Genomic DNA, 23,021 nt, shown 5'->3' with positions numbered 1-23,021 from the left:
GGATTATCAGACAGTTTAAGTTTTCATATTTTTTTTACAAAACATGTAATGTTTGTAATAGTTTTTAGCTCATCTATTTTTTGAAAAAAAATTATGAGCTATTGTCATCACCTTGGCGTCGGCGTCCGGTTAAGTTTTTGCGTTTAGGTCCCTTTTTCTCAGAAAGTATCAATGCTATTGCATTCAAACTTGGTACACTTACTATCATGAGGGGACTGGGCAGGCAAAGTTAGATAACTCTGGCGTGCATTTTGACAGAATTATGGGCCCTTTTTATACTTAGAAAATTGAAAATTTTGGTTAAGTTTTGTGTTTAGGTCCATTTTATTCCTTAAGTATCAAAGCTATTGCTTTCATACTTGCAACACTTACTAACTATCATAAGGGGACTGTGCAGGCAAAGTAATGTAACTCTGACTGGCATTTTGACATAATTATGTGCCCTTTTTATACTTAGAAAATTGAAAATTTGGTTAAGTTTTGTGTTTAGGTCAACTTTATTCCTACAGTATCAAAGCTATTGCTTTCATACTTGCAACACTTATCAACTATCATAAGGGGACTATGCAGGCAAAGTTATGTAACTCTGACTGGCATTTGTATGGAATTTTGGGCCCTTTATACTTAGAAAATTGAAAATTTTGTTAAGTTTTGTGTTTTGGTCCACTTTACCCCTAAACTATCATAGATATTGCTTTCATACTTGGAACACTCGCAAACTATCATAAGGGTACAGTAAAAGGACAAGTTGCATAACTCTGGTTGTCATTTTTACGGAATTATGGCCCTTTTTTGACTTAGTAACTTTGAATATATGGTTAAATTTTGTGTTTCGATCCACTTTACTTCTGAAGTATCAAGGCTATTTCTTTCAAACTTCAAATACTTTCATGCTTTCATGAGGTTACTGTACCTGGCAAGTTGAATTTTACCTTGACCTTTGAATGACCTTGACTCTCAAGGTCAAATTATTAAATTTTGCTAAAAATGCCATAACTTCTTTATTTATGATTAGATTTGATTGATACTTTGACAAAACTGCTCTTACCTGACATACCACAATAGACTCCACCCAAACCATCCCCCCGTGCCCTCCTTCTCACTTTATTTTTATTATTTTATGTTTGAAATACCGTCCAACCATCGCACCCAAGAATACCCCCCTCCCCCCCCCACCCGAATCCCCCCCCCTAAATTTTTTTAATTATTTTTTTATTTTTTTAAAGATCATCTCACAAATGACCACCACACCCTCACACTATACTATACCCCCCCCCCACCCCCCCACCATTTTTTTTTTTTTTAAACGGTTAAAAAACACAAATATTTATTTGTATTATTTTATGTTTGAAATACCGTCCAACCATCGCACCCAAGAATACCCCCCTCCCCCCCCCCCCCCCCCCCCCCCCGAATTCCCCCCCCTATTTTTTTTTTAAGATCATCTCACAAATGACCACCACACCCTCACACTATACTATACCCCCCCCCCCCCCCTAATTTTTTTTTTTTTTTTTAAAAGATCATCTCACAAATGACCACCACACCCTCACACTATACTATACCCCCCCCCCCCCCGAATCCCCCCCCCGAATCCCCCCCCCTATTTTTTTTTTAAATCATTTCACAAATGACCACCACACCCTAACACTATACTATACTCCCCCCCCACCCCCCCCCAATTTTTTTTTTAAACGGTTAAAAAAACACAAATATTATATTTATTATTTTATGTTTGAAATACCGTCCAACCATCGCACCCAAGAATACCCCCCCCCTCCCCCCCCCCCCCCCCCCCCCCGAATTCCCACCCCCCCCCTATATATATATATATTTTTTTTTAAAGATCTTCTCACAAATGACCACCACACCCTCACACTATAACCTCCCCCACCCCACACTCCCCCCCCAAATTTTTTTTTTGAAACTGTTAAAAAACACAAATATTTACTTTATTATTTTATGTTTTGAAATACCGTCCAACCACCCGCACCCAAGATTCCCCCCCCCCCCCCCCCACACCCCGAATTTTTTTTTGCATTTTTTTTCGCATTTTTTGGAAGATAATGTAATAAATGTCCACTCCCCCACACTATACACCCCTCTTCGCTCCACCCCTTCCTCCTTTGTGATTGAAAATGAGAGTCCCTTCACCTTTAAAAAGAAAATAAATGAGCGGTCTGCACCCGCAAGGCGGTGCTCTTGTTTATTATGCTTTTAAGAAGATAAATATATCAGTTAAAATATTTCGTTTACTCACAACGGTATTCACTCATTTCACAACGTACTGTTACTTTTAAAATGACCGTTTTAAATGTTGCCTACTCCCGGATTTTTGCCAAGCTGAATTGGGGATGTCTTTCCAAACGAACTTGCATCTTCCAATCAAAATCGCCCATTTATTCCATCACCCAATCCGATGATTGGTGACATAATACTATGAAAACGTATTTATAGAATGTAAACAGAGCTCAAACGGTTGAATGCGAGGTCGTTTTGTATGTAAATATTCGACTTTTTGTGGTTGTCCGATAAACCCTGTGTGTCCAATATAACCCAGGGTTACTCTACTTGCTAGCATTATCCTCGTGTTGAAATCCTCATGTTGGGTATTTTCGACGGAGCAAGAAAAATTCATAAATGCTCATAAAAATGCTAAGATATGCATATCATTAATGTTGGTTATTTAAAACAAAAACATAACCAACTCAAGTTAACGAAAATACAAACTGTCAACATATACAATATTTTTTTTTTTTAAACAAAATGAAAGTCACTCACTGTGCATGTTCTGACTTTTTAGGGTAGTTGTTTGTTGAGTCTTTGGTAAAGAGATCGCGTGTAATCCCTTTATAGATACATGTAGTTTGCACCTGATGCAGTCCTTAAGAAAAAGTTCAGACACCGATAATTGATCAATCTCTAATGTTCATTGCTGGAAAATGTGCCATTAAAATATATTGAAGATGCCATGCCTGACAATAAACGAAAATAAGCTCCAATTTTAGGGAGAAGTCACTTATCTCTTGACTGTCATATAAAGAGAAGTGAGCAGAAATAAAGGATTAGTCATGTTTTTCAGGCTTGGCGAAATTGCCGGTCCGTCGGTCCTGACCGGCAAATTTTCATTTGGTCCGGCAGGTTTAACCAGAATGTCGGTCCTTGTGACCGGCAAAATAAATGTGCAATGAATGCAAACATATCATATTTTTTCAAAGTTGAAAATTCGAAGAGCAAACCCTTTACTACAGTCTACATCATGAAAATGAAATCGCTCATTGTGTTGATGTTTGCAATAAGTTTGTTACGTACAATTAGCAAATCCAACTGGTTACACAACACCTACTTCAAACTCGCAAAATCGGCAACTGCTTTCGCACATTTTAATCCCTTTTGTTAAAACATCGCAGTCTACACAGGGTCAGTAAAACCGCTAAGCGTGTTTTCACAACACTCACACATTCTTCGCGATATCATTCTATTAAAATTTACCACGAAACATTTAACAGAAATTTAATACACGCACGCTTTCCATGCGTTTGACGTGACGTTGTACATGTAGGGAATAATTTGCGCGCGCTTTTCTGGAGAGAAAGGATTAAAACACACTGTACATTTGCAGTTTATTTGAAGAATGTGATAACGTCGAGTAAAAATTAAATTGGGAAGAGTGTTTCGGAATACAAATTTAATTATGCGCATTTGAGAATTCAACAAAACACGGAATATGGACCAGTTTCTAGGACGCTCATACTTCGGTACGATGCGTTTTTTTCCGATTTTTCTGAGAAAAAAAGGGTTTATCTTAATGTACATAGTTGTGTTGTTTTTTTTTTTCGGTCCGGCTAAATTTTCTCCGGACCGGCACATTTTCTGAAATGCCTGTCCGGATGACCGGCAGTTTTTTTCCAATTTCGCCAAGCCTGGTTTTTATGCCCCCGAAGTGTGGCATATTGTTTTTGAACTGTCTGTCTGACTGTTCGTCCGTCCGTCCGTCCGAAAACTTTAACATTGGTCATAACTTTTGCAATATTGAAGATAGCAACTTGATGTTTGGTATGCATGTGTATTTCGTGGAGCTGCTCATTTTGAGTGGCGAAAGGTCAAGGTCATCCTTCAAGGTCAAAGGTCAAATATATGGCTTCAAAGCGGCGCAGAAGGGGGCATTGTGTTTCTGACAAACACATCTCTTGTTTGGTTATATCTTATCTATTGTAATAAGTTGCATTGTTTACAATTTGAAATCACTAAATACAAAATGTAAATTAACACTCCTTTCAATTCAATTATTCTAATTGATCATTAAATTAACAATCAAGGAAAAAATAACACAACTAAATAAACAACTTACTTAAAGCATTCAAGTGTGCATCAAAGTGCGTAAAATATTTGCATCCACACCCCACTCACCCCATAAACATTTTTTTTTGGGGGTGAAGGGGGGGGGGGGGTAATTTGATATAATACATTTACAAAAAATAAAATAAACTAAACATTTGAACTAACTTATCTCCTACTGCCAATTAAAACAACAATAAACCAGTTATAAAAACAAGTCTTTGACAATCACAACAAGTTTATGGAATGAGGTCAATAGAACCTTTGCCTAAAAAATCTACAACTGTTTAAGATGTTGGTCAACATCAAAAGCCTTTAATGTGAATCGGGTCAGTTTTTAGAGAGTTACAGCTGTAAGCTTGTAACACCATCAACAGCTGCACTGGGGGCTGACGAGGTCAAAGCGTAGTCCGTTTCGCTACGACGTCGGGTATATGTTTTACTATGAAAAATACACTACTTAATCAGGCGAGTTTCATCTTTTCTGGTGTTTATGGATTAGAGAACGGAACCACTAGTAATGTTAGGCACTTATTTTCAATAACAAACTAATAACAAATGCGCGTAGTTGCAACCTTTTAGTTTATTTTGAGCTAAAATCGAAATATTTTGATTTGAAGCAATGCATAAGGTGGTTATTCTGTTAAAATTACCAATTACGGTAACTTAAATTAAATAAAACTACATGTTACTTTGATTCAGTGTACATTACACATTTTAAAGTACAAAACAGGTTACGAACATGTGTTTTAATTATTCAAATGCTTTGTTTCAAAGGTAATTACAAGTCGCTTTATGTATAGGTTTCGCACAGAGTATGTATTGGTTGCGCAACGAAGTACAAATATAATGTATAGGTTGCTCAACGAAGTCTCTGTATCCATTTCAGGACATATCACATGCAGTTTGCAGTTACTGCAGACTGCCATTGCCCAGTGCAAAAGATGCCGTGCTTCACTGTGCGCATGAACATCAAAACGAAAAGGTTGATCCCGGTGAAAGCCGGCAGAGCCCCGGTATACCGTCACTACGCCGGCACTCACCGGGGCTATACGGGCATCAGACCCCGACAGAGCTGCGGCAACGCCCCGGTTTAACCGGGGACAACCGGGGCTCCACCGGGAAAGTATTCAAATGTTCAATACCTCTGGAATGAACCAGGAGTGACCGGGAAGGACCGGCAATGACCGGCTTGGCACGGGAAACAACCGGGACTTCACCGGGAACAACCGGGACGGCACCGTCAGAGATCCGGTTTACTTATGCAACGTAGCTATAAAGGGACTCTGCCGGCATTCACCGGGGCTCTACCGGGGCGTTGCCGAAGCTCTGCCGGGCTGTGTTTGGGCCCCGGTGGAGCTCAGGTGCCGTCTCGGTTGTTCCCGGTACAGTCCCGGTTGTTCCCGGTGCCACGCTGGTCGTTACCGGTCCTACCCGGTGACTCCCGCTTCATCCCGGAGGTATTAAACATTTTAATACTTTCCCGGTGGAGCCCCGGTCGTCCACGGGTCATCCCGGTGGAGCACCCGTTAATCCCGGTAGGGCCCCGTTTCATCCCGGTAGATGCCTGATCACGCACTGGGGCTCCGCCGGCATCATATTGAGACTGGGCCTTAACCGCATTGTAACACGAGGTAAATTTACCGGCCGTCATGTACGCAGTAAACAATAACCTGTGACAGAAACCCACTGCCACACCTTTACAACGATATATTGATTATGCAATTTCGGATTTATGCCATTGGGGTCCTACTTTCCACACCTTACGGCTGTGACCGGCGTGGCACCGGGAACAACCGGGACTGTACCGGGAACAACCGAGACGGCACCTGAGCTCCACCGGGGCCCAAACACAGCCCGGCAGAGCTGCGGCAACGCCCCGGTAGAGCCCCGGTGAATGCCGGCAGAGTCCCTTTATAGCTACGTTGCATAAGTAAACCGGATCTCTGACGGTGCCGTCCCGGTTGTTCCCGGTGAAGTCCCGGTTGTTTCCCGTGCCAAGCCGGTCATTGCCGGTCCTTCCCGGTCACTCCTGGTTCATTCCAGAGGTATTGAACATTTGAATACTTTCCCGGTGGAGCCCCGGTTGTCCCCGGTTAAACCGGGGCGTTGCCGCAGCTCTGTCAGGGTCTGATGCCCGTATAGCCCCGGTGAGTGCCGGCGTAGTGACGGTATACCGGGGCTCTGCCGGCTTTCACCGGGATCAACCTTTTCGTTTTGATGTTCATGCGCACAGTGAAGCACGGCATCTTTTGCACTGGGCAATGGCAGTCTGCAGTAACTGCAAACTGCATGTGATATGTCCTGAAATGGATACAGAGACTTCGTTGAGCAACCTATACATTATATTTGTACTTCGTTGCGCAACCAATACATACTCTGTGCGAAACCTATGCATAAAGCGACTTGTAATTACCTTTGAAACAAAGCATTTGAATAATTAAAACACATGTTCGTAACCTGTTTTGTACTTTAAAATGTGTAATGTACACTGAATCAAAGTAACATGTAGTTTTATTTAATTTAAGTTACCGTAATTGGTAATTTTAACAGAATAACCACCTTATGCATTGCTTCAAATCAAAATATTTCGATTTTAGCTCAAAATAAACTTAAAGGTTGCAACTACGCGCATTTGTTATTAGTTTGTTATTGAAAATAAGTGCCTAACATTACTGGATGTTCCGTTCTCTAATCCATAAACACCAGAAAAGATGAAACTCGCCTGATTAAGTAGTGTATTTACACAATGTTTTCGTAGTAAAACATATACCCGACGTCGTAGCGAAACGGACTACGCTTTGACCTTGTCAGCCCCCAGTGGAGCTGGCCATTTCAAAAGTTATCAATCAATTCTATGCACAAACTGTCCATTAGAGCATTAATGAATTGGCTTTATAGAGGATAGGATGTGTGAAAACTATCGCACAGTTCACTGCATTGGATTAATAGTATTTTAAAGGGTGTAAGGAAATAAATTGTGTTTGCTAGAATTTAAATAAGAGGTTGCCTTACAGGTTTTGTTTGTTGATGAATTGACTTGAAAATTAGGGGGAAGGGAATCTCCTTGTTATTAAAATAAAGCAACATTATCTGACTGAAGGCAAAATTCTCGCCCAAGTCACACTCTTGGCCGACCCCTGTTAAATTAGGTAAACTGTTGAATAACCTGTGTGTATGCAAACTAATAAACCACTGAAATTATTGATGGATAGTGTCATAGGGTTATTTATTTACAACTGTTCAGAGCCATTCCAATCTTCAGTGCCTTGGGTCCATAAAACATGCATTGTGTAAACAATAACAAGAATTGTGATGATTTTTATAGTGATAAGAGACAGTCCGGCGAAAACTAGATACAACACTTTAGAAGTCACATTTATAGTCAAATCTTCCTGAAAATTTGTCAAAACTTTTAATGATAGCGGCGTTAGAAAATACAAATGTGCCTAGCAATTAATTATTAATACTTCATGAAGTACTTAAATACTCTGAACTCCACCTCTTATAATAGTTTGGTTCCTTTGGGTCTTAGGTTCCCCCCTTAGGGCTCTTGTTTTTTCTTGTTTAAACTTTCTCACCATAATCATCATCAACCGCAGAACATCACCATCACAATCATCCACAGTAACAAAACAAACAAACACCCTCGATCATGCTCTTTTAAATTCATCAACAACAACAACACCATACTACCATCACTTCAATTACCCCAATTGTCTTGGTTATGAATCGTTAATTAAAAATGTATTAACCAACATCATATTACAGGGTTCGACACTTAGGCATGCCCTACAGACATTGTCTAGTAAGATCGGTGGTCGGGCTAGTAAAACTGTGGGCTAGCTTGTTAGTGTTTTTCCCATGCCATTTTAGCGTGGCGAAAAGCCACGCCGCCCTCCCGGATCGCCACGCTGCCCTTTTTAAAGGCAAATTTCGCCACGCGCCCTTTTTTCAAAGGCAAATTTCGCCACGCGCCATTATTGATAACATCTTTATTGCCTTACGATCTAACTTGGTCCGCAAAATCAGCTTCCTTGATTGTCTGTGACGCTCCGACTGTGCTTGATTTACTCGCGAGAAGTCAACGTCTAATCGACTATATTTAATTGAGATTTAATCTATAACAGTGCTCGATTTATAGGTAGGTCTTACTGACTGCTCCAAAGCTGTGAATTAGTCATGCGTGAATAACCCCGTGTCAGTATCAATCGATAATGCCGGAGGCTATGTTATACCAAGCGCACTTTTCGCTAGGCAATGTGTACTTCTCCACGATATAATCATTACTTCGGAGACTTTTGATGAAAAACTCGATGTTATTCTCGTGGCAATTGTGCTTTGCATGCATTATTCAGTTATATCAAAACATATATTTTTAGGCATAATTACATTTAAATTCACAAACAAATTTATTCTTTATCGTTTTCGTCTTTAAGATAATTAGATCTAATTATTGAGATAATTACTGAGACGTATACCAATTAAACAAAATGCGAATCGCGTATTCGATTTAACGTTGCTATGCGCACCTGTCGCTTACATCATTTGACATTTTATCAACATGGCGGACTATACAGAATTAAATTGTGACTCGGCAAAAATGGCAAATAACGTCGTAAACGATCGAATTAACGATGGAGATTATACATTAAGAAGGAATTAATGAAATGTCTGTGATAATCAACGATGCATACAAATGTTTTAGATAGCAACAACATTATTTATTTATTTGTAATCTACTCGGTGGATGTATGTCACGGAAACGAGTGTTTGCATATTGTTAGCGATCAATTTACTCGCAATGTTATTTTAAACATCTGTCGAGATTATTGTTAGAAAATGGGATAAAACAAACATGGTTTCATTTATATGTTAGTGGATCTGTGTATAGTCAGATTCATATGCATATATTGCTTTATTATGTTTGTCGTGCTGTACAGTTTTTTGAAACAGCATGAAACTTAAATGCACATTGCAAGGTAAATATATTGACACAAATCATAGTAAGTTAAATACATCTATTACCATTAAATGTGCTTGTTAATATGTTATTTTTTCCACAACTGCTTCTGATGTGATTACATGTTTCCCCGTAATTCAGGTATTCAGGGAACGTTTTTGCCCTTTTTTGCCTAAACTGCGCGCCAAAATGCCCTTTTTGAAAGTAATGCGCCATGCCCCTTTGCCCTCCTGGTAAAAACACTACTTGTCCGACTGGTCGTACATAAAAAATCTATACTGATTCATTTATTAAACTATAACTTACCGAAAACCTTTTTCTCTTACTTTGTAAAATAACTCTTGTATCCGTTTTTTACATCAGAACAAAACTAGCCTATATAAATAAACGCGGAGCATTCACATGATTCATCGCTATTTTAAGACGCGAAGGAGAGCTTTCCACAGAAATTGCTTGTTTTCATTGGTCAAGTTGTCATGAATATTAATGTGTCATAGAACTTTACATCATGTTTTAACGACTTCTATCGAAAATCTGTATTGTCAGACTCAATGTAAACATTTTGGCATAGCAGACGAGAGAATGTAATTTAAAGAATGGCTTTGTTCAAGATTGGATTTTCGTCTGACAAATAAGTTAATAAAGAAAAATCCGACGGTAAAACTGACACAGATTATGATGGAAAAAGGGCCTTGGAGCTGTGGTAGCATGGAGCACAGCGGTCAAGGAGGCCAGAATTTGAAGTTGAATAAATGTCACCTGCTGTACAGACATCATTTGTTTAACTGGTGATAAACAGTTAAATTATAACAAACAATTTATGTTGTTAAATAGAGAATATTTGTTGGAATCGATGGAATATCGATTTTTTTTCACGAGTGATCATATAAAATATATTTTTTCTATGATCACGAGTGAATAAAAATCGAATCCAACAAATTTTCTTTTTATTTTATGCCCTTTTTCACCGTTAATTTACATTGTAAAAGAGTTTAACTGGATAATTCCGCTTGATTTATGACGTCATTTCGTTGAAAAAATGACGTCATTTCACAGTAAAAAAGTGAAAAATATCGATATTTTTCACTGTTATTTTTCACTGTTCGAAACAGTGAAATACCAGTTTTATTTCACTGATATTTCTCTATAAACCACCGGAAAGCATAAAATAAATAGTTTTATTTTGTTTTTTACTCTGTGCATCAAAATAACTTTCTTGTGTTCACTAATTATTTACTGATAAAACCTGTTAAAACAATTACACGACACAATTGTGTTTGTTTGCTACGTCATTTATGGTCTAGTAGACATCAGATTCGGGCTAGTACATTTTAAGAGGAGCTGGTCCGATGGTCTGGCTGTAAAAAAAGTTCATGTTGAACCCTGTATTATCACGATTATCAACATATAATTAATGACGTATACATTATCATTGTGAGAGTATTAATCACAAATTTCAAAGCAATATTGGTTATCAAGTGATTAGAAAAATGTTTCTGACTATGCTTATATTTATGCCCCCTTCGAAGAAGAGGGGGTATATTGTTTTGCACATGTCGGTCCGTATGTCTGTCCGTCCACCAGATGGTTTCCGGATGATAACTCAAGAATGCTTAGGCCTAGGATCATGAAGCTTCATAGGTACATTGATCATGACTCACAGATGACCCCTATTGATTTTGAGGTCACTAGGTCAAAGGTCAAGGTCTCAGTGACCGAAATAGTAAAATGGTTTCCGGATGATAACTCAAGAACGCTTATGCCTAGGATCATGAAACTTCATAGGTACATTGATCATGACTCGCAGATGACCCCTATTGATTTTGAGGTCACTAGGTCAAAGGTCACGGTGACACGAAAAAGTAAAATTGTTTCCGGATGATAACTCAACAACGCTTATGCCTAGGATCATGAAACTTTATAGGTATATTGATCATGACTGGCAGATGACCCCTATTGATTTTGTGGTCACTAGGTCAAAGGTCAAGGTCACGGTGACCCGAAATAGTAAAATGGTTTCCGGATGATAACTCAAGAACGCTTATGCCTAGGATTATGAAACTTCATAGGTACATCGATCATGACTCACAGATGACCCCTATTGATTTTCAGGTCACTAGGTCAAAGGTCAAGGTCATGGTGACTCAACTTAGAAAAATAGTTTCCGGATGATACATGTATCTAAAGAACGCTTACGCTTAGGATCATGAAACTTGATAGGTAGATTGATCATGACTCGCAGATGACCCCTATTGATTTTCAGGTCACTAGGTCAAAGGTCAAGGTCACAGTGCCAAAAAGCGTATTCACACAATGGCTGCCACTACAACTGACAGCCCATATGGGGGGCATGCATGTTTTACAAACAGCCCTTGTTTATAATGGTGATCATGATGATGATGAAGATATGATGATGATGATGATGATGATTCACAATGAATCTGAGGCCCTGAATCTGACTTACAATAAGATTGAAGATGATGATGACAACAACTAAGATAAGATATATATAGAGCTGACGAAATGAGGATGAACTAAGTACAACCAAGTGTGTTTCCTTTCAATATACACAGTCATGTACATATTTGCTACTTCAACGCTCTGTGGTCCCTATTTGGTTGTGAAAACCTAAGTTGGGTTTACATCATAGGGCCGAACTACGGTACTACAATGCCCTCTGTTTTCATATTGTTAAAAACATATGGCAGTGTATTCAGCGCTTTAATTATTTATTATGCCCCCCTTCGAAGAAGAGGGGGTATATTGCTTTGCACATGTCGGTCTGACGGTATGTCGGTCTGTCGGTCGGTCCGTCCACCAGGTGGTTTCTGGATGATAACTCAAGAACGCTTGGGGCTAGGATCATGAAACTTCATAGGTACATTGATCATGACTTGCAGATGACCCCTATTGATTTTCAGGTCACTAGGTCAAAGGTCAAGGTCACAGTGACCCGAAAAAGTAAAATGGTTTCCGGATGATAACTCAAGAACGCTTAGGCCTAGGATCATGAAACTTCATATGTACATTGATAATGACTCGCAGATGACCCCTATTGATTTTCAGGTCACTAGGTCAAAGGTCAAGGTCACGGTGACCCGAAATAGTAAAATGGTTTTCCGGTTGATAACTCAAGAACGCTTATTCCTAGGATCATGAAACTTGATAGGTAGATTGATCATGACTCGCAGATGACCTCTATTGATTTTCAGGTCACTAGGTCAAAGGTCATGGTCACGGTGACTTGAAATAGTTAAATGGTTTCCAGATGATAACTCAAGAACACTTATGGCTAGGATCATGAAACTTCATAGGTACATTGATAATGACTCGCAGATGACCCCTATTGATTTTCAGGTCACTAGGTCAAAGGTCAAGGTCATGGTAACCCGAAATAGTAAAATGGTTTCCGGATGATAACTCAAGAACGCTTATTCCTTGGATCATGAAACTTGATAGGTAGATTGATCATGACTCGCAGATGACACCTATTGATTTTCAGGTCAAAGGTCAAGGTCACGGTGACCCGAAATAGTAAAATGGTTTCCGGATGATAACTCAAGAACACTTATGGCTAGGATCATGAAACTTCAGAGGTACATTGATAATGACTGGCAGATGGCCCCTATTGATTTTCAGGTCACTAGGTCAAAGGTCAAGGTCATGGTGACCCGAAATAGTAAAATGGTTTCCGGATGATAACTCAAGAACACTTGTTCCTAGGATCATGAAACTTGATAGGTAGATTGATCATGACTCGCAGATGACCCCTATTGATTTTCAGGTCACTAGGTCAAAGGTCAAGGTCACGGTGACCCGAAATAGTAAAATGGTTTCCGGATGATAACTCAAGAACACTTATGGCTAGGATCATGAAACTTCATAGGTACATTGATCATGACTGGCAGATGACACCTATTGATTTTCAGGTCACTAGGTCAAAGGTCAAGGTCACAGTGACAAAAAAACATATTCACACAATGGCTGTCACTACAACGGAGAGCCCATATGGGGGGCATGCATGTTTTACAAACAGCCCTTGTTTTAAATGACCTTTTCTCATTCCATACTACACAGTCTTATCTCTAGGCAAGTTCTATCAGTAATAGCTATAATATTATCTACCCCGAGATAGTCAGTTCCCTTTTTAGCTCTGAATGTTTCACAGATTATTATCCCCACGCTTTTTGAAAAAAAGGTGGGGATATTGTGGTTATCTCCGCCGTCCGTCCGTCTGTCTGTCCGTCCGTCCTGGCCACTATCTCCTCCTACACTAAAAGCACTAGAACCTTGAAACTTACACACATGGTAGCTATGAGCATATGTGCGACCCTGCACTATTTGGAATTTTGATCTGACCCCTGGGTCAAAAGTTATAGCGGTTGGGGTGGGGCCGCGTCAGAAATTATCACTCATTTTTTTAGGTTATTTTACATTTACTTCTTTATTTTTACACCGATTCACTTCAAATTGATACTGGACCTCTCTTATGACAATACGGTCAATCTCAACCATGCATGGCCCCATTCCCAACCCTGGGGCGCCCCGCCCACATAGGCCACACCCACCAAAAATTTCCATTTACTATAATTTTTTCATTTCTACACGGATTCACTTCAAATTGATACTGAACTTTTGTTATGACATTAGGGTCAATCTCAACTATGCATGGCCCCAATCCCAACCCTGGGGCGCCCGCCCACATAGGCCACACCCACCAAAAAATTCCATTTACTATAATTTTTTCATTTCTACACGGATTCACTTCAAATTGATACTGAACTTCTCTTATGACATTAGGGTCAATCTCAACTATGCATGGCCCCATAACCAACCCTGGGGCCCCGCCCACATAGACCACACCCACCCAAAATTGCCTTTACTATAATTTCTTCATTTCTACACCGATTCACTTCAAATTGATATTGAACTTCTCTTATGACAATACAGTCAATCTCAACTATGCATGGCCCCATTACCAACCCTGGGGCCCCGCCCACATAGACCACACCCGCCCAAAATTGCCTTTTACTATAATTTCTTCATTTCTACACCGATTCACTTCAAATTGATACTGAACTTCTCTTATGACAATACGGTCAATCTCAACTATGCATGGCACAATTACCAACCCTGGGGCGCCCTGCCCACATATGTCACACCCACCCAAAATTGCCTTTTACTATAACTTCTTCATTTCTACACCAATTCACTTCTAATTGATGATGAACTTCTCTTATGACAATACGGTCAATCTCAGCTATGCATGGCCCCATTACCAACCCTGGGGCACACCTAGGTCAAACATTTCGCGTGGGGATACGCGTCGGCCTCTGCCGCGCCATTTCTAGTTCTTTTTATTGTCAGTGGTTTAAAATGGAAACTTTACATGTGGGTATTTTTAGCTACATGTATTGTAATGCACTGAATATGTGATACATATTTGGCTTTTATTTGTTACATGTGTATTTTATTGCCAGGTAAGAAAATGAACATGGCTACCTATGAAAATAATTGATGAAACATATCATTAAGCGTCCACATAAATGAAATTTGAAAAATAACAATAAATAACAGTTATGAAATTCAACAAATAACAGTAAAAAAATTATAAAAAAGAAACGCACCTAAACAATATCTTTCAAAAAATATTTATTTTAATTCAGTAAATATGTTGGTAGTTTGGACTCCAGCATGAACATAACAAAGTTATGGTATGATAACCAGGTTGTTAGTACACACAGCAAATTTGTTAGAGTTGTGTCCCTTGTCATTTAAAAGTAAACAATGTCTGTTAATTTGTTGAAATCAAAATGGGTCTTAAAATGTAGAATGATTAGCAATTGATGATTAAACATTGGAAGTGTAAAACAATATCCTCTAGTGCACATGTATTTAACAATAAATTAAAAAAATAAAGAACAGATTAAAAAGATAATTTAATGAATAAATATCTGAAATGATACTATCACAGGCCATAGCAATGCAGAAAATTATACCCCCATCAACAAAACTTTAAAAGTGCTATATTGAAGTCACTGTCGTTTAGCAACATGTCAGATATACAGTCGAAACTGACCTAACGGCCACCTGAATTTACCGGTCACCTGCAGACAACGGTCAGTCTGGAATCCCCCCGACGAAAAACACTCTATATTACACCTGAATTTAACGGCCACCTGTCCATAACGGCCAACGGCCACTATATTCAACTCCGAAATTTATGTTTGAACTGAAATCAACGGTCAGGCGTCAGTCGTCTCGAGTCGCGAAAATTTAAAACACTGCATGTCATTTGTCCGTCTATTTTACGGTTAAAGCGTTTGATACAGGTAATTTCCTTTGATATTATAAAAGCGGCCCGCTGCGAGTAAACAAATAATAAGGTGTTGAGAAGGTTTGTTTTCCGGGGATAATTGTGGGGGTTTCTTCAACAGAAAATATGTCAGAGTTTTTGACATGTTTAAAGTAATAATCGCTAATTATATGACCGCTAATTAGTACATTGTACTTACAACATTGAGTATCGATTTTAAAATAACCTTTTCGGATCATTCTTTAAAAGAGCTTTCTAGCATTCACAACACTTTTAAAAGCAATCAGAATAATAAATCGCGGAATAACAATAAGTGGTAAACTTAAGTTCCTCACATTAGAGGAGCGAGTCAAGAGTTTGAAACTATTTGCATCTGGAAAAAGTTCGCGTGTAATAGCAAGTGAGCTCTGTGTTGGACGTACGCAAGTATAGAGTGTGCTTAAGCGTAAGCGAGAAATTATGGAGAAGTATGAATCGAATGCAAATGTGAGTTTGAAGCGTTGTATTTTGTATGAGGTTGTTGAATTAAAATGCTTTTTGTGTGATGTTTGCGTACGAATGAATTTTAACAAACGTTTTGCGTCTTTTTGTTTTAATAAGAACGGTACAATATCACCGTACTATCGGTTTATGAAAGCGAATCCGCTTTTTAGACTTGTACGGACGTGACGTCAACGACACGTCACAAGTTTTATTTACTGAATGATCGAGATGCATGAGTAAACAATTACACTAGCGTTGATAAATTCATTGCTTTAGTTTAATAACACTATGAAATTAAATCAATCTATAAGATGTTATTATGTATTATTCAATGTAAGTAAATTCTGTTATCATGCTGAGTTAACACTGTATGCAAACGACTGGGTGGGGTAACGAGGTAGCACTTCTACCAACTGACAAACCATCTTAAAATTGTGATCCGAATTCAACGGTCACCTGTGGACAACGGTCACTTTTGCCATTTCCCTTGACTGACCGCTGAATTCAGGTTTGACTGTATGTTATGCGTTTGTGGTGACACTTTCATGCCCAAAGATCCACTAATGCCTGAATTGTGTGCCCTTGGAATAAAACATGGTCATTGAAGAAAAGTAACATTTCATAAGTTTAAGGACAATGTACTTCCATGTATTTCATGAGTTGAATATTACTTTGCAAAGTGTGTAGATATGGAAGGTACTTTATTCAAGTGATCTCTACATTCCTGAGTTATTTGCCCTTGAACTTATTTTACAAACTGATGCAGGGTTATATGAAACATTTTTAACAAAGCTCAGTATATTTGTTGATCCAAATCACCAATGTCCAATAGTTTGTCTGTTGTTTTTAGCTCTACTGGCCGAAGGCCTGAAGAGCTTATGTCATGGCGTGGTTTCAGTCGTCTGTGCGTGCGTGCGTTAGACTTTTTCTTGTTTACGCGATGAAGTCCACAGTTTTCATCCGATGCCTTTCAATCTTGTTCAGTGTCTGTATATTAATGAGGACTCGAACCCTATTGAAAATGGGTTACATCAGTGTAGAAAGACTAGAATTATCTCCCCTTAAATTTGAGAAAATTGTGAAATAAGGCTTGTTTACGTCCACAGTTTTCATCCAATTATTTTCCAACTTGCCGTGTCTTTTATCTGAATGATGTGTCAAACCCTATTGAAAATGAGCAATATCGGAGTTATAAGTCCAGACTTATCTCCCCCTGAATTTGAGAAAAAAAATGAAAATTCAGTTTTTTTATGTGATAAAGTCCATAATTTTCATCCAATTCTTGGCAAATTTGCACAGTGTCTTTTTATCAATGAGGACTCAAACCTTTTTTTAAAAACAGCAATATCAAAGCAATAAGTCCAGAATGACTTCCCCTTGAATATTAGAAAATTTTGAAATCGCGCTTGTTTACGCAATTAATTCCACAGTTTTCATCCAATTATTTCCATATTTGCACAGTATCTTTATATGAATGAGGACTTGAACCCAATTGAAAATGAGCAGTATCGGAGAAATAAGCACACAATAATCTCCCCTTGAATTTGAGAAAATTCTCCTTGTTACGCGATTAAGTACACAGTTTCCATCTTATTCTTTCCAAACTTGCACAGTGTTTATAGCAGTAGAGCGATTCAGGCCCTCATGGGCCTCTTGTTTATAAATATGTATTGTTTCAGTGGCAAATTGCATCATTATTATTATATACCTGAACCTGCTAATTTACTTAATACATTCAGTAGAAATGAGGTGAGGTGCTTTGAAAAATGTATTCATTTTTAGCTTGTGTGACCGTGTGATGTCCGGCGTCCGTTGTGTGTGCATGCGTGTGTGCGTGCGTCCGTCCGTCAACAATTTGTTTGTGTAGACAGTAGAGGTCACAGTTTTCATCCAATCTTTATCAAATTTGGTCAGAATGTTTATCTTGATGAAATCTGGGTTGGGATTGTATTTGGGTCATCTGGGATCAAAAACTAGGTCAATAGGTCGAAAACTAGGTCAAGTAATAGAAAAACCTTGTGTAGACATTAGAGGTCGCAGATTTCTTCCAATCTTTTTGAAATTTGGTCAGAATGTTTATTTTGACGAAATCTGGGTTGGGATTGTATTTGGGTCATCTGGGGTCAAAAACTAGGTCACTATGTCAAATAATAGAAAAACCTCGTGTAGACAGTAGAGGTCACAGTTTTCATCCAATCTTTATGAAATTTGGTCAGAATGTTTATCTTGATAAAAACTGGGTTGGGATTGTATTTGGGTCATCTGGGGTCAAAAACTAGGTCAAATAATAGACAAACCTTGTGTAGACAAAAGAGGTCACAGTTTTCATCCAACCTTTTTGAAATTTGGTCAGAATGTTTTTCTTGACGAAATCAGGGTTGGGATTGTATTTGGGTCATCTAAGGTCAATACAAGGTCACTAGGTCAAATAATAGAAAAACTGTCAACAATTTGTTTGTGTAGACAGTAGAGGTCACAGTTTTCATCCAATCTTTATGAAATTTGGTCAGAATGTTTATCTTGATGAAATCTGGGTTGGGATTGTATTTGGGACATCTAAGGTCAAAAACTATTTCACTAGGTCAAAAACTAGGTCAAAAACTAGGTCACGAGGTCAAATAATAGAAAAACCTTGTATAGACAATAGAGGTCACAGTTTTCATCCAATCTTTATGAAATTTGGTCAGAATGTTTATCTTGATGAAATCTGGGTTGGGATTGTATTTGGGTCATATGGGGTCAAAAACTAAGTCACTAGGTCAAATAATAAAAAAAACCTTGTGTACACAATAGAGGTCACAGTTTTCATCCAATCTTAATAAAATTTGATCAGAATGTTTATCTTGATGAAATCTGGATTGGGATTGTATTTGGATCATTTCGAGTCAAAAACTAGGTCACAAGGTCAAATAATAGAAAAACCTTGTTTAGACAATAGAGGTCACAGTTTTCATCCAATCTTTTTGAAATTTGGTCAGAATGTTCATCTTGATAAAATCTGGGTTGGGATTGTATTTGGTTAGTCAGGTGAGCGATTCAGGGCCATCATGGCCCTCTTGTTGTATGTACATGTATGGAGTCATAAAATACTACCAGAATAAATCATAAGATTTCACCTTAGATTGTTTATTATGGACAAACATGTAGAGCACACAATATCCACTGAAATGTTTCAAATGACTTTCATCAAAATTCCTGTAATTTAAACAGTATGCCACGTTGTCCTAGAGCATTTAACATCAAAGCACATACAACATACACCATCAAGGCTACAAATTAGTTTTGACATGCTAGAGTCCTGCTTGTGCATATTCTGGGCAATAAAACCTCATTTCCAACAGGCTGTGATCTGAAGCAGCAGTAGTGGTCCGCCTATTCTGGGAAATTGATTTCAGAGGGCTGAAGTGGTTAGTTTTTCAGATTTCTCAGCAAGATTATCTTAACTGATATCCGGTTGCTTTGAAGGCATTCTGAAGAGTTATTAGAGTTATTACAGTGGTGCATGATTTGTGAGTGGTGTTTTAAGGTGAGGCTTCCGTGGTCTTCAGAATAATTTTTCAGCACAAAAAATCTGTGTTTGTTAATGTATTTCATGGTGTTATTTTATTACATGGAGTACAAAAGCCTTGGTATGTACATAAAATGTTATTTGATGGTTTTATAGGCTATGTGAATTCTAGTGTTCAAAGGCACATTTCAATGTTATTTGTTTCCAGCTTGTTATTGTATGCAATTATTTGACTGTAGCAAGTACCAGTAGTTATGTGTCATTTATTAAATGTTCTTTATTGTGAAAGCATACTAAAATGTTTCATTACTTTCTAAAAGAAAAGCATATGTCATGTAATTCAAATGAAGAAAATTTAATTGTGTTATATTATGACTCACTGAATGTGGCAAATAATGTCTAATTTCTACATTTCTTATCATGCTCAATATAATATTGTATATTTGAGAAATCTTCTATATTAGATCTTATTTCACCTGACAATAATGTAGTTAATGTTTACAATCAATTTATTTTTTATGCCCCCTTTCAAAGAAGAGGAGGTAAATTGTTTTGCACATGTCGGTCCGTCCACCAGATGGTTTCCGGATTATAACTCTAGAACGCTTAGGCCTAGGATCATGAAACTTCAAAGGTACATTGATCATGACTGGCAGATGACCCCTATTGATTTTCAGGTCACTAGGTCAAAGGTCAAGGTCACAGTGACTCGAAATAGTAAAATGGTTTCCGGATGATAACTCAAGAATGCCAAGGCCTAGGATCATGAAACTTCATAGGTACATTGATCATGACTGGCAGATGACCCCTATTGAATTTCAGGTCACTAGGTCAAAGGTCGAGGTGAGTGACTCGAAACAGTAAAATGGTTTCCGGATGATAACTCAAGAATGCTTACGCCTAGGATCATGAAACTTCATAGGAACATTGATTATGACTGGCGGATGACCCCTATTGATTTTCAGGTCACTAGGTCAAAGGTCAAGGTCACAGTGACTCGAAACAGTAAAATGGTTTCCTGATGATAACTAAAAAATAATTAGGCCTTGGATCATGAAACTTCATAGGTACATTGATCATGACTGGCAGATGACCCCTATTGATTTTCAGGTCACTAGTTTGTTTTTTATTTGCATAAAAACAGCAACATCTGAAAAGTAACTGCATGTATCTGAGGCATTAAAATCAATTTAAAAAAAAACCTTTAAAATTTGCCTCTCTATATACATGTATTTGTGACAATTGTCATTATCATGGTTTCAAAGAAATTCTCTGGATAAGATTGTGGCACTTTGAAGTAATTATAAACAAAGTGTATGCTTATTTCTTTTTGTTTCTTTAGATGTCTTTAATTAGTGCAAAAATTGTCAATTTATTAATTTAATTCTCTGGGATTTTTGTAAGAATTCATTAAAGAAGTTTCGAATACATTCAGCATTTCCCTTGGACTAAAAATTTTTAGGATTAAGAGTGATACTGTTCTATCTGATATAGACAAATTGAGAAGATGCAGCAAGTCTGAGCTCAACCAAGATTAATCACACAGAGAGACACTCTTGGTTTCGGCAAGACATTGGAGACAATAAATAAGAATTACCTAACTTGTAGCAGGCAATACTGCAGAAATCAATATTTCCTGCATTATTAGTTTGATGGCAACCGATACTTACTGGCAAGAAACCGTAGACAACTTGTATTTGTCTAGTAAGAACAGCATCAATATTCAAAGGGTTTGATGAGATATCTGTCAGTGAATCTATAGGGATATCACCATGTCTGTTATTTGTCTTTAATATAGATAGCAATCTATGACCAAACTATTGGAAAATGGGGCTTAATCAGGGCTCAGCCTAGGTTCAAACTTGAGGGAGAAGTGACTTCTCCCTGAGCTGAATTTAGGGCGAAGTGAGGCCACTAGAAGGAGAAGTGATTTCTGTTCGGCGTTTAATAAAATCTTCGCTTGTTTTATACCCCTCATTACACCAAGCCTTAGTATCATCATCAATGACAAACAAATACTATTTTCAAATTCAATAAATCCTTACATATTAAGTCACACAAATCAATTCATACAAATAAAACTTGTGATTTCCATGTGCATCATAAAAATAAACAGTACTTTAATAATGCAATGACAATCCAAACCCTATTTACATCATAATGTATCAATACATGATAATTAGTCAGTGATTTTTTTCACCCAATTGGGAAAAGGCCCGGTACCAATGCCATTGGGAATTCTTCATGAAATCACCAAATTGCGGTAAAAACGAGTCTTAACAAAACACAATCTTAATGCATGGGACCAAAGACCTATAGACCTGTTGGTCCGTTGGTCTGTTGGTCTGTTTGAGCCAACTTTAACATTTTGCAATAACTTTTGCTATATTGAAGATAGCAACTTCATATTTGGCATGCATGTGTATCTCATGGAGCTGCACATTTTGAGTGGTGAAAGGTCAAGGTCATCCTTCAAGGTCAGAGGTCAAATATATGTGGCCCAAATCGCTTATTTTATAAATACTTTTGCAATATTGAAGATATCAACTTGATATTTGGCATGCATGTGTATCTCATGGAGCTGCACATTTTGAGTGGTGAAAGGTCAAGGTCAAGGTCATCCTTCAAGGTCAGAGGTCAAATATATGTGGCCCAAATCGCTTATTTTATAAATACTTTTGCAATGTTGAAGATAGCAACTTGATATTTGGCATGCATGTGCATCTCATGGAGCTGCACATTTTGAGTGGTGAAAGGTCAAGGTCAAGGTCATCCTTCAAGGTCAGAGGTCAAATATATGTGGCCCAAATCGCTTATTTTATTAATACTTTTGCAATATTGAAGATAGCAACTTGATATTTGGCATGCATGTGTATCTCATAGAGCTGCACATTTTGAGTGGTGAAAGGTCAAGGTCATCCTTCACAAGGTCAAGGTCATCCTTCAAGGTCAAACATCATATAGGGGGACATTGTGTTTCACAAACACATCTTGTTCTTTAATAATTTTTCCGACTTTCTTTAACCGTGCCGTCTGCCAAAAACATGTAATTATCGAATGTAATCTAGAGTCCGTGATTATCACGTAATCATTAGACAACTTACAGCACGCGCAAAGAGGTTGCGGGATATAAAATAAAGTCGTTTACGTATGGATACGGTAGATAAAATTATGGTAATTAGCACTACAATTTGCACGGGTGGGTTGTTAATTTTCGTTTATATGGTTATGAATTAATGTCTGACAAAATAAATTGCACATCGACTGGATAATTAGTGTTTAAGAGTTTTGAAAACACGAAACAAGTAAACAGTAGAACATACTAGAATAAATCGTATTCATATTTACTGTTGGGAATGTGTTGCGCGTGTAAACTTTTTTGAGCGTAAATACATGTCTATAACGACGTCATT

The 23,021-nt window shown here is 38.0% G+C and overlaps 1 protein-coding gene and 1 long non-coding RNA gene across 3 annotated transcripts in view; one reads left to right on the top strand and one right to left on the bottom strand.

The window, feature by feature from the left end:
• The window catches only part of LOC127881640 (dystroglycan 1-like), a 56,337-nt gene that overhangs the window by 7,682 nt on the left and 25,634 nt on the right, over nt 1-23,021 (top strand). Inside the window, exon 1 of one of the 2 annotated variants that reach the window (XM_052429725.1) lies at nt 19,492-19,626. The exons of the other annotated variant lie outside the window; for it this stretch is intronic. The gene's annotated coding sequence lies outside the window, so the exon portion shown is untranslated. Of the gene's footprint in view, nt 1-19,491; nt 19,627-23,021 lie in introns of those variants that run through there. 2 annotated transcript variants of the gene reach the window in all.
• The window catches only part of LOC127881714 (uncharacterized), a 515,289-nt gene that overhangs the window by 477,582 nt on the left and 14,686 nt on the right, over nt 1-23,021 (bottom strand). The window lies entirely within an intron of this gene.

This window comes from Dreissena polymorpha, chromosome 5 (assembly GCF_020536995.1).
Source record: "Dreissena polymorpha isolate Duluth1 chromosome 5, UMN_Dpol_1.0, whole genome shotgun sequence".
Taxonomy (NCBI): Eukaryota; Metazoa; Mollusca; class Bivalvia; order Myida; family Dreissenidae; genus Dreissena; species Dreissena polymorpha.
Note: the sequence above shows the minus strand (reverse complement) of the source record. Positions and strands in the feature narration are given on the sequence as shown.